This window comes from Girardinichthys multiradiatus, chromosome 13, assembly GCF_021462225.1.
Source record: "Girardinichthys multiradiatus isolate DD_20200921_A chromosome 13, DD_fGirMul_XY1, whole genome shotgun sequence".
Taxonomy (NCBI): domain Eukaryota; kingdom Metazoa; phylum Chordata; class Actinopteri; order Cyprinodontiformes; family Goodeidae; genus Girardinichthys; species Girardinichthys multiradiatus.
In genome coordinates, this window is record NC_061806.1 from 21,009,531 (window position 1) to 21,022,152 (window position 12,622).

General features: G+C 45.2%; 1 protein-coding gene across 1 annotated transcript in view; it reads right to left on the reverse strand.

Moving 5' to 3' along the window:
• The window catches only part of cpne4b (copine IVb), a 48,004-nt gene extending 40,807 nt beyond the window's left edge, over nucleotides 1-7,197 (reverse strand). The window contains exon 1 of the mRNA XM_047382958.1: nucleotides 6,790-7,197. The gene's annotated coding sequence lies outside the window, so the exon portion shown is untranslated. The remainder of the gene's footprint in view (nucleotides 1-6,789) is intronic.
• Between the last annotated feature and the right edge of the window lie 5,425 nt (nucleotides 7,198-12,622).

A 12,622-nucleotide genomic window follows, 5' to 3' on the forward strand; every position in this document is an offset into this window, starting at 1 on the left:
GGATGGATGGATGGATGGATGGATGGATGGATGGATGGATGGATGCTGCAGCACATCCGAACTGTTGTCTGTCTGGAAAAGAACAGTTGCAGAGTACCTGACTAAGCAAATAGTGCTGAAACTGTCAGGACAAGGTCAGGGGTGTGAAGCTACTCAATTTCAGGCACAGTGCTCAAATGCACACAAAAACACATGTAACATAGGCGATAAACCCACATGCACTTCCACATCTTAAATGCACACTCACTTTTAAGTCTATTAGAATGCTGATGATTGCAAATACGCACTAACACACACACATAAGCATAAAATGAGCTGTGCTGAGGCTCCGGGACAAATCTCTCATGTTCCTCCTCAGGTTTCCACAGACTGCATAAGGTTTCCTTATCCCTAAATAGAAAATTCTAAAGAATCTAATCAAAGCATCACAGACATTTTTCCATGATAATGTAGATTGAATTTTTAATAATTAGTCACATTTTACAGTAAATCGTAGCTTGAATGTAGCTAATTATGATAAAACCTGTCAGAAGCTTATATTTGGATCTTGTTACAGTGTTGCTTGTGATAAGGTTGACAGTATATATATATATATATATATATATATATATATATATATATATATATATATATACACTGCTCAAAAAAATAAAGGGAACACTCAAACAACACAACCTAGATCTGAATGAATGAAATATTCTCATTGAATACTTTGTTCTGTACAAAGTTGAATGTGCTGACAACAAAATCACACAAAAATCATCAATGGAAATCAAATTTATTAACCAATGGAGGCCTGGATTTGGAGTCACACACAAAATTAAAGTGGAAAAACACACTACAGGCTGATCCAACTTTGATGTAATGTCCTTAAAACAAGTCAAAATGAGGCTCAGTATTGTGTTTGGCCTCCACGTGCCTGTATGACCTCCCTACAACGCCTGGGCATGCTCCTGATGAGACGGCGGATGGTCTTCTGAGGGATCTCCTCCAGACCTGGACTAAAGCATCCACCAACTCCTGGACAGTGTGATGCAACGTGATGTTGGTGGATGGAGCGAGACATGATGTCTCAGATGTGCTCAATCGGATTCAGGTCTATGGAACAGGCGGGCCAGTCCATAGCTTTAATGTCTTCATCTTGCAGGAACTGCTGACACACTCCAGCCCCATGAGGTCTAGCATTGTCCTGCATTAGGAGGAACCCAGGGTAAACTGCACCAGCATATGGTCTCACAAGGAATCTGAGGATCTCATCTCGGTACTTAATGGCAGTCAGGCTACCTCTGGCGAGCACATGGAGGGCTGTACGGCCCTCCACAGAAATGCCACCCCACACCATTACTGACCCACTGCCAAACCGGTCATGTTGAAGGATGTTGCAGGCAGCAGATCGCTCTCCACGGTGTCTCCAGACTCTTTCACGTCTGTCACATGTGCTCAGTGTGAACCTGCTTTCATCTGTGAAGAGCACAGGGCACCAGTCGCAAATTTGCCAATCCTGGTGCTTTCTGGCAAATGCCAAGCGTCCTTCACGGTGTTGGGCTGTGAGCACAACCCCCATTTGTGGATGTCGGCCCCTCATACCATCCTCATGGAGTCGGTTTCTAACCGTTTGTGCAGACGCATTGACATTTGTGGCCTGCTGGAGGTCATTTTGCAGGGCAGTGGCAGTGCTCCTCCTGTTCCTCCTTGCACAAAGGTCGAGGTAGCGGTCCTGCTGCTGGGTTGTTGCCCTCCTACGGCTTCCTCCATGTCTCCTGGTGTACTGGTCTGTCTCCTGGTATCGCCTCCAGGCTCTGGACACTACGCTGACAGACACAGCAAACCTTCTTGCCACAGCTCACATTGATGTGCCATCCTGGATGAGCTGCACTACCTGAGCCACTTGTGTGGGTTGTAGAGTCCGTCTCATGCTACCACGAGTGTGAAAGCACCACCAACATTCAAAAGTGACCAAAACATCAGTCAGAAAGCATAGGTACTGAGAAGTGGTCTGTGGCTCCCACCTGCAGAACCACTCCTTTATTGAGTGTCTTGCTAATCGCCAAAGATTTCCCCCTGTTGTCTATTTCATTTGAACAACAGCTGTGAAATTGATTGACAATCAGTATTGCTTCCTAAGTGGACAGTTTGATTTCACAGAAGTTTGATTTACTTGGAGTTATATTGTGTTGTTTAAGTGTTCCCTTTATTTTTTTGAGCAGTGTATATATATATATATACACACACACACATACACTGTGTTTATATATGAAGACAAATGTCTAATAGGTTAACAGGGATCACATCTACCAGTCGCCTACACAGCTGATTTCAAACATTCTGCTTAATAAGACCTTCTCTTAGGACTGTGTGGGTGTGTGCATATTCAGCTCCACATTTTTCTGTAGAGTTGCTGCACCTGTTTCAGTGTTTATGCCTGTACAAAAGTACACTGGTAATTCCCAGCATATCCTAAAGCCCCGTCTGCAGCCTTCAAAAGAAGGTGCGCATGAGCTTTGAGGGATTAGTTCAGCATGTTGGTGCGATGTTTGGAGCACCTGCTTTGAATGTTAGCAGCCCACTTCACAGCCTATTATCAGAGTAAGGCATAAAAACAGACACAAAAGGAAAATTATGTATTAGTACTAATGTTTTGAAATGTTTCATTTGTATCTGAGTGTGAGATTTCTTGAATATGATTGATTCGGCTGCAGTTGGGGTACAACTGGTGTCCCAGTAAGCATGATAAATTGAGATTTCTAACACTAATGCCAGAAGTATCTATTTTAATGTAGGTCACAACTTCTTTTTCTAAACCTATCCTAGAAATTGTTAACACCTCATATCAACCAAACAGCAAGCAAAGGAGAAAAAAAGCATTAAGAAATTCCTGGGTTGGACTGGAAGTGCACTAGAGTCTACTGGGTTACAGCCACAACAAGTAAAATTGACTTTTTCCACCATATAAAACACTCCATTTAGGACAGTTTTAAAACTCCAATAAGGCATATTCCTGAATCAGCCTTGTGTTTATGTGTTCACATGTAGACAAACCTTACAGCATTAAGAGTGGCATAATGTTTCCTCAAAAACATCAGAAATTATGTCATGCTGTTCGGAGGAAAAAACATGTTTTTTGAACTTTGTTTGAGACTTTTTACTGATCCAAATGCATTTGGATCAAGCCCCCTTAGTCAGTACTTTCATTCTAAGTATAACAGCTAGTGTTTTGGTGCTGCACTAGATTTCCATTTTTGCTCATTCTTCTTTGCAAAGTAGCTCAATATCAGGATTGTTTTTTGCACATTTACCTGTAATACAAAATCCAACCTCCCATCCACTCTGACCAGCTTCCCTGTCCCTGCAGAAGAAAAGTATCCCCGCAACTTGATGCTGCCACCACCTCGCTTCACTGTTGGAATGGTGTGTTCAGGTTTGGTTTGCTGTGTCAGTTTTCCACTATTTATAGTGTTTTGCACAAAGAGCAGAAGGTTCACAGTACCAAAGCACCATCTTCCACATGGTCACTGTTTTCACTCCATTGTATTTAGCAAGCTTTTACTAATAATTTTGGCTTTTATTTAAACAAGGGATTTCTTTTTTCCACTTTGTTACAAAGGCCACAGCGATTGACTATAGTGGTCCTGTCGACTGATTCTCCTCCAGAGTTACCATGGGCCTCGGTTAAGGTGGACGGCCATGTTTGCAGTTGTGTTATAATCGTTCTATTTTCAGATGATGGATTGAACAGGGCTCTGTGAGATGTTCACAGAGTGGGAAAAGGTTCCTTCACCTTTGAACTGATGCACTACTCTGTGCAGATCTATCACATAAGATCCCAGTGAAACATATTTAAATTTGTTGGTGTAATGTAATAAACTGTGAAAAAGTACAAGGGGTGTGAATACTTCAGCATTTTTGCTTCAGCCCTGTGTTTGTTTTGGTAAAAGTTAATTTTTCAGTCTTTAAGTGAACCTTTTGCAACATTTACAAGTGCAGGTTTTTGTACAACCACAACCTGCACGTTATGGCTCACAAGTTTGGCAAACATGAGCCATATTTATAAGAACAAGCACAAATAGCCAGTATTTAAATGGCTGAAAGCTATTAAGTTGGTTGTAAAGAACTACAAGCAGAAGCTGTTTTAACCGGGCATAAAGAGTGGAGCTGGAAACAAACAACTCGATTCAGTTCTGGCTCACTGCAATGAAAAAACAAAATTAGCAAACCAGATATTCTCAAACTCACAAATTAACAAGTTGTGTTAAATAAATGAATGTGCCACATAATCGGGTGCAAAAATGACACTGTGTTAATCAGTGGCCCGAAGAGGTGTTGATAGGCCTGTTTTTAACATCTTGACTGAGATGTTTCCAGGCAAACTGTCCCCTCATTGAAGCTTCACAATTAACAATTGTGAAGCTAACAAAGGCTTTATTCTGCGTGGAGAAGTGATTTCTAAAATGTTTGATCGTTTTCTATTTGAGCCACATAAATAGGGGTTACACTTTTCAGCCTATAATGTAAATGTCCAAACCCTTCTCTGATCGTGGGTCAGGTTAACCCAAGCTAGAGTAAGAACACAGATCTGGTGTTCCAGATGATACCAGCTAAATTATAATGCCGCGGTCTAGTAGTATCATCCTAAGGGATTGAAGCTCTTAGAACTGGGTCTGACTCTGACCTGAATGTCTCTCCCTCTCTCTCTACGTCTTCCATAATTCATGTTCTATGTGTGGGTGATTATTTTTAGCTAAGCACAGTGAACCGGCTGTGTACAGACAAACAGACATGGACAGAGCCACATGGCAGGTGTGTGACATATAGCCGACCTGTGAAGGAGAGAAGCTTCACTAGTTGTGGTTCCACTAGTTCAGCCTCAGTGTGGAAGTGTGTTTGTGCGGGGGAAGAAGCAGATGCCTGTCTGTTCTGGTTGACAGAAGATGACACTGATAGTGAAGGGAGATGTGGAAGATTTCCACATTCATCTTCTGAGTGCAGAGTCTGTCCTTGCAGCCCAGCAAAGCATCAGCTGTCACATGCGTTGCACACTACCAGAGGTGACAATTAATTTTCACATCGCACTTCTTCATAGGACCTCACACTACCGTCAGTGCCGTGCCAACCTCGTCAACTGCTTGTTTGACATTTGCGTGCCGTAATACTCATTTATGGTGCAAAGACAAAACACGATTGGATAGTGTGCAATGACAGAAATGAGAAGTTTGAGAAAACTTAACAATCAGGTGGAAAACCCTGAATCATTAGAGAAAATTATGAAACATCAGGACAAGCAAGCTGACCATAAAAGGGAACAGCACAAGATTTTAAGGAAATTTAATTTTGTTGAAAAAGTTCCTAAAATTGTACAAAATGTGAGTTTATGTGTCCTTCTAATCCTGAAACAGGACGCAAAGGCAGATTTGCTTACAGAATAGCCCTGCCAAGCAACTACCACTCTCTGCACTGATGCTGCTTGCACATATTTAAAGGAGGCGTAATGCATGCTTTTAGGGTAAAGCCAGCCAAATATTTATGTATATTTATGGAAATTACAGCAAGTGTCAAAAGCATTGCATAATGAAAGACAAGAGCTGTTTGTGTCATGCAGATTGCGGTATGAAAATACCGCCTGCTGAAAGAAGGAACGTGAAAGTTTTGTTGCAAAGAATAAAAAAATTAAAAAGCAATGTTTTATGTTGCTAGCTTTAAAATTCTGATTTTTTTGTAGTACACCTAAAACGAAGGGTTAGTGATTGTAATATACATACATATTTTTGAAGGCAGTTTTCACTGGTAATGACTTTTAGCATCAGAAATAGTGGAAATATTATTTTTCTGTTCAATAAACTTCACCAACACAAAAACCCACAGCATGTTTAGTTCGATGAATGCTAATATATTTTGTTTGTTATCTCCAGTTCTTCTCAACGAGCCAAATCAAGGAAAAAAACACAAACAAATCTGTCTAGTTCTATAAATTCTAGTGATAAAAGTGTATAAGGTATATGAAATGTTAATATTTTAGTATATTTTCAGTCAGAATAATCATCAGTACACTTCAAGTATGATTAAAAATTGTGACCGCTCACATTCAGATACAAGCGGAACAGCGACTGTGACAGATTTTGGCATCAACACTTCAGTCAAAGGAAGGTGCGTGACACCATCTATAATTGCTTGGCCACATATTGATTATCAGACAGATAGAAGGTTGAATTCCCAAGTACCTTGTCCTAAAGGAGGCGTTTAGCTTTTGCCGAAGAGCTGACATTTAAATATTTGACTTGGATAGAGAAAAGCAGGTAGAACATGCAAAGGGAACTTTGTGGTAAAGTTTCAGTGGTACTGGAGCTGACATATGGGGATGTCAGCTCCAGAGAGTTTGGGATAAAGAAGGGGGATTAGTGAGACTAAGTCAGAGAGAACAGAAGAAAACAGGCAAATGGGAAAGGAAGAAGCAGAGCAGGCAGAAGTGAAGAGAAGGAAAAGAAGAGAAGGAAAAAGGATAGATAATGAGGTGGATCTTTATGGAGCACATCTTTTCTTGTGAAAAGATTATTTTAACTAATATTTTTGCTTTGTGGTTAAATGTTTTTTATTTATATTGAAATTTATACATTTACAAGTCACTCAATATCTTAAACAACAAAAAACAATTATTTCTTCCTTTTTTTTTTTCTCTCTTGATGCATATGCGTATTTACATCATATGCGGTGTGTTTTCTACAGGAAGATACAGTTGAATTATCCAAAGCAAATAACAGTCTATTGTCTCAGATCTCCTACAGAGGGGAAACTCACCTCGGGGTCCTGCAGGAAAGATCCGAGCGGAGCAGAAGAACTTCACCGCCTTTACTCAACAATCACGAATACCAGACCGCCTCCGGACCCATCTCACTCATGTTGTGTAGATATGTCCCCCTCCCCCCTGCACCCCCCTATACTCACATACGCACACACTCCCACCTCAACCCCCTCCTGCACTGCAGAGCTCGAGCAGTTTTTGGGGCGCTGACTGGCGAAGCGGGGCTGAACTGCCGCTGCTTCCAGGACGGCGTAGATTCGCTCCGAACGCCTGACTCTGCTCTGGGCACAGGATGTGGAGGAGGACGGACGGTGCGCTACTTAACTGGAGTTTGTTACCCGCTGGCTCCATCACGGGCCGCAGAGAGCGCACCGTATTCTCAGGGACCAGCGGCCAAAGATCGCGGTGTTTTTACGCCATCTAGCGGTTGTTTGGAGAGATGCTTCTTTTTGGAACAAACTCATTCTCTGCTGCTCAGCTTTGATTGGCTGCGACGCGCTTCAGTGGTTTCATAATAAGCGCTGACCAGACACCTGAGGCCGCTTGGCAGCTAAAGTTCACGCTGTTCCCGCAGATTCCTCCCGTAGATAAATGTAATGTGTTCAGAAGCCATGTACAAGTAGATTTAGCTGCATATAAATCAAAATGGAAAAACAGCGGAAAAATCAACCCTTTTATTCCCTTATTGGGCTAAAAAATGTGCATGTGCACAGAAAAAACATACTGCTAGAATTAAACCAATAAAATAGATGCAACAATTTCAATATATTTTATTTATATAGATTTTAATCAATAGTTCTGATTAGAAATTATTAAAATATATTTCAATAAATTAGGTAACTTCCATCCAATTTTTTAAATCGACTTGCACAGCAAAGTTAGTTATTTTTTTAGCCAATTTTTAAGATAATTTTACATTAGTTTAGCAATTTATGAAATTGCTCATAGAAATGAGTTATTTTCTAACTATTCATTTGTTAGTGACTTAAACATTAGGGTGACCATTTGTCAAATGATGTTTTATAAGTTCGTTCGTCGTCTTCCGCTTATCCAGGACCGGGTCGCGGGGGCAGCAGACTCAGCAGAGACGCCCAGACGTCCCTCTCTCCAGACACCTCCTCCAGTTCCTCCAGGGGGAGCCCAAGGCGTTCCCAGGCCAGCCGAGAGACATAGTCCCTCCAGCGTGTCCTGGGCCGTCCCCTGGGCCTCCTCCCGGTGGGACGTGCCTGGAACACCTCCCGAGGAAGGCGTCCAGGAGGCATCCGGTATAGATGCCCGAGCCACCTCAACTGGCTCCTCTCAATGTGGAGGAGCAGCGGCTCTACTCCGAGCTCCTCCCGGATGGCCGAGCTCCTCACCCTATCTCTAAGGGAGTGCCCGGCCACCCTACGGAGGAAGCTCATTTCAGCCGCTTGTATCCGTGATCTCGTTCTTTCGGTCATGACCCAAAGTTCATGGCCATAGGTGAGGGTAGGAACGTAGACCGACCAGTAAATTGAGAGCTTTGCTTTTCGGCTCAGCTCTCTCTTCACCACAATGGACCGGCACAGCGCCCCCATTACTGTGGCAGCTGCACCGATCCGTCTGTCGATCTCCCGCTCCATTCTTCCCTCACTCGTGAACAAGACCCCGAGATACTTAAACTCCTCCACTTGAGGCAGGAACTCCCCTCCAACCTGAAGAGGACAAGCCACCATTTTCCGGTCGAGTACCATGGCCTCGGACTTGGAGGAGCTGATCCTCATCCCAGCCGCTTCACACTCGGCTGCGAACCGCCACAGCGCATGCTGTAGGTCTTGGCTAGAGGGGGCCAGCAGGACCACGTCATCCGCAAAAAGAAGAGACGAAATCCACTGGTCCCCAAACCAGACCCCCTCCGGCCCTTGGCTGCGTCTAGAAATCCTGTCCATAAAATTTATGAACAGGACCGGCGACAAAGGGCGGCCCTCCGGTCCCCCTTCTTATGAAGGGGGACCACCACCCCAGTCTGCCAGTCCAGAGGCACTGTCCCCGACCGCCACGCAATGTTGAAGAGGCGTGTCAACCATGACAGCCCTACAACATCCAGACACTTGAGGTACTCAGGGCGGATCTCATCCACCCCCGAAGCCTTGCCACCACGGAGCTTTTTAACCACCTCGGTGACTTCAGCCTGGGTGATGAAAGAGTCCAACCCCGAGTCCCCAGCCTCTGTTTCCACCACGGAATGCGTGATGGCAGGATTGAGGAGATCCTCGAAGTACTCCTTCCACCGCCCGATAATGTCCTCAGTCGAGGTCAGCAGTCTCCCGCCCCCACTATAAACAGTGTTGGCAAAGCACTGCTTCCCCCTCCTGAGGCGCCGGACGGTTTGCCAGAATCGCTTCGAGGCCAACCGGTAGTCCTTCTCCATGGCCTCACCGAACTCTTCCCAGGCCCGAGTTTTTGCCTCTGCCACAGCCCGGGCCGCAGCACGCTTGGCCTCACGGTACCCGGGTTAACCCTAACCCTAACCCTAACCCGGTCAGCCGCCTCAGGAGTCCCACAAGCCAACCACAGCCGATAGGACTCCTTCTTCAGCTTAACTGCATCCCTTACTGCCGGTGTCCACCACCGGGTTCTGGGATTGCCGCCACGACAGGCACCGCAGACCTTACGGCCGCAGCAATGGGCAGCAGCATCGACAATAGATGCAGAGAACATGGTCCACTCGGACTCTATGTCTCCAACATCCCCCGGGATCTGGTCGAAGCTCTCCCTGAGGTGGGAGTTGAATACATCCCTGGCCGAGGGCTCCGCCAGGCGTTCCCAGCAGACCCTTACTATGCGCTTGGGCCTGCCGAGTCTGTCCGGCTTTCTCCTCCTCCAGCGGATCCAACTCACCACCAGGTGATGATCAGTGGACAGCTCAGCCCCTCTCTTCACCCGAGTATCCAAAACATGCGGCCGAAGGTCTGATGATACGACAACAAAGTCGATCATCGACCTCCTGCCTAGGGTGTCCTGGTGCCAAGTGCACTGATGGACACCCTTATGTTTGAACATGGTGTTCGTTATGGACAATCCGTGACTAGCACAGAAGTCCAATAACAAAACACCACTCGGATTCAGATCGGGGAGGCCATTCCTCCCGATCACGCCTCTCCAGGTGTCACTGTCGTTCCCCACGTGGGCGTTGAAGTCCCCCAGCAGAATAATGGAGTCCCCGGGAGGGGCACTATCCAGCACCCCCGACAGGAACGCCAAGAAGGCAGGGTACTCTGCACTACCACTCGGCCCGTAGGCTGAAATGATAGTCAGAGACCTCTCCCCAACCCGAAGGCGCAGGGATACAACCCTCTCATCCACTGGGGTAAACCCCAACACGAGACGGCTGAGCTGGGGGGCAACAAGCAAACCCACACCAGCCCGCCGCCTCTCCCTGTGGGCCACTCCAGAGTAGAAGAGAGTCCAACCCCTCTCAAGGAGATGGGTTCCAGAGCCCACGCTGTGCGTGGAGGCGAGCCCGACTATTTCTAGTCGATATCTCTCGACCTCCCGCACAAGCTCAGACTCCTTCCCCCCCCAGCGAGGTGACATTCCACGTCCCTAGAGCCAGCCTAAGCATCCGGGGATCGGGCCGTTGAGGTCTCCACCTTCGTCCGCCACCCAATCCTCTTTGCACCGGTCCCTCACGGTTCCCCCTGCAGGTGGTGGGCCCACTGGGGGATGGCCTCGCGTCTCTCGTTCGGGCTTGGCCCGGCCGGGTCCCGCGAGGAGCAACCCGGCCACCAGGCGCTCTCCGACGAGTCCCGACCCCAGGCCTGGCTCCAGGGTGGGACCCCGGCTCCGCCGTACCGGGCGACGTCGCGTGCCTCGATATTGTGTTTTTCATAAGGGGTTCTTGAACCATTCTTTGTCTGACCCATCACCTAGAACCTGTTTGCCATGGGAGACCCTACCAGGGGCATTTAGGCCCCAGACAACATAGCCTCTAGGATCATTTGAGCACTCAAACCCCTCCACCACGTTAAGGTGACGGTTCAAGGAGGGGTGTTTTATAAGTGCATCTGAATATTATAGCATTTTATTCAAAAGTTAATATATATTCTTGTAAATCAATTCCAAAGGGCTGGCGCAATTGGTAGTACTGTTGCCTTGCAGCAAGAAGGTCCCGGGTCCGACCAGAGGTCTTTCTGCATGCATTGGTTCTCACTGGGTACACCGGCTCCCATAGTCCAAAAACACGAGTGTTAGGTTAACTGGTCTCTCTAAATTGCCCTTAAGTGTGAATGAGTGTGTGTGAATGAGTGTAATTGTCCTGTATGTTTCTGTGTTGCCCTGTAATGGATTGGCGACCTGTCCAGAGTGTACCCTGCCTCCTGCCTGCTGACCAGCTCCATGGAGGCATGGAGGTGATCAACCTGTGGCCCTGCTGAGATGTAAAGGAAACCGAAGTTATTTGAACAGCAGCCTTTATCTGCGTTTTTGCCTCTGGTGTCTCTCATCTTCCTCTTGACAATCTTCTATAGCTTCTCTATAACGTTTAGATAAGGCAAGTTTGGGGGCTACCATGGTCCTTAAAGCATGTATTGGTACTTCTGGCAGTGAGGGAATGATGAAAATTAAAACAGCATCTCCAGCTTAGAAGCAGAGGAAACTTGAAGTGCCCTCTGACTCTGGCCTTGATAAAATACAGCAGACCAACACCAGCAGATTACATGGCTTTTCAAATAATCAATGACTGTGGAATATTGACACAGGACCTCAAACAGCTTGGATTCTGTGCCTCTGCACTCTTCCTCTAGACCATGGGATCTTGAAATCCAAATGAAATGCAAAGTGTAGTTTCATCTAAATACAGGACTTTGTATCACTAAGCAACAATGCAGTCCGTGTACTTTTTAGCCCAGGTAAGAATCTTCTGATGCTGCCTCTGGGTCAGCAGCTGCTTAACACATTAAAATGCAACAGCTGGTGCACAATCCTCTCAAGGTTGGGGTTAGACCCAATTGTTTGTGCATGTTTTTCCAACACTCTTTTTCCTGTCCTCTCTACCTTCCATTTATTTGCCTGGATAAATGCTCCGTAAACAGCCAGCCACTGGAGCAATCACCTTTGTGGCTTGCCATCTATGTGGAGCTTGTCAGTGATGTCGGTTGGAGTCTTTCCAATGATTTTGTAGGCCTTTGCATAATGTTTCTGTGAATAAAGCCTTTTTTATTACTTTTATGCATGAGAAAGTGAATTTTAGTTTTTTATGAACAGTAACCACAATTATCTTACTTGACAGAAATAAATACTTAAAATGTACAATGTGACTCTGTATAAGGACTCTTTATTATAATTTCTTCAGATGCACCTGTATTAATCAAATTGAAGTGTAAAACATTAGCACATTCAACCATTTACAATCAACATTGGATCCACATGTAATTACATTGCTTGAATCCACAATAATCTTTTATCATATACAAGCTCTGATCGATCAATAGTTTCATAGTTGCAGGTGATAGTGTGCCCATCAGTTATAGTTTTATATAGTGCTCACAGGCTGCCCTTTCTAATGCCGTCCTGGTCAATTGCCCTTGAGGTCTATATATCAAGAACCGCCACAGGTTATGTGATAGCGTGCGCACATTACAAATGAGGATAATGGTTGACTGGACCCACATTTTCAGTGAAATTATTAACAAAAGGTTTTATCTAGGATTGGTTACCAAATTTAATATTGAACATAAAATGTGCAGCCTAATGTGCTGAATTAAAAGTTAAAGAAATTAAATGGCTTATATTCATTACCTTCCTTTTAAAATAGTGGTTTACAAAGAAATACAGGCTGTGGCCAACAATCTCTGTCTGAAGTGCTTC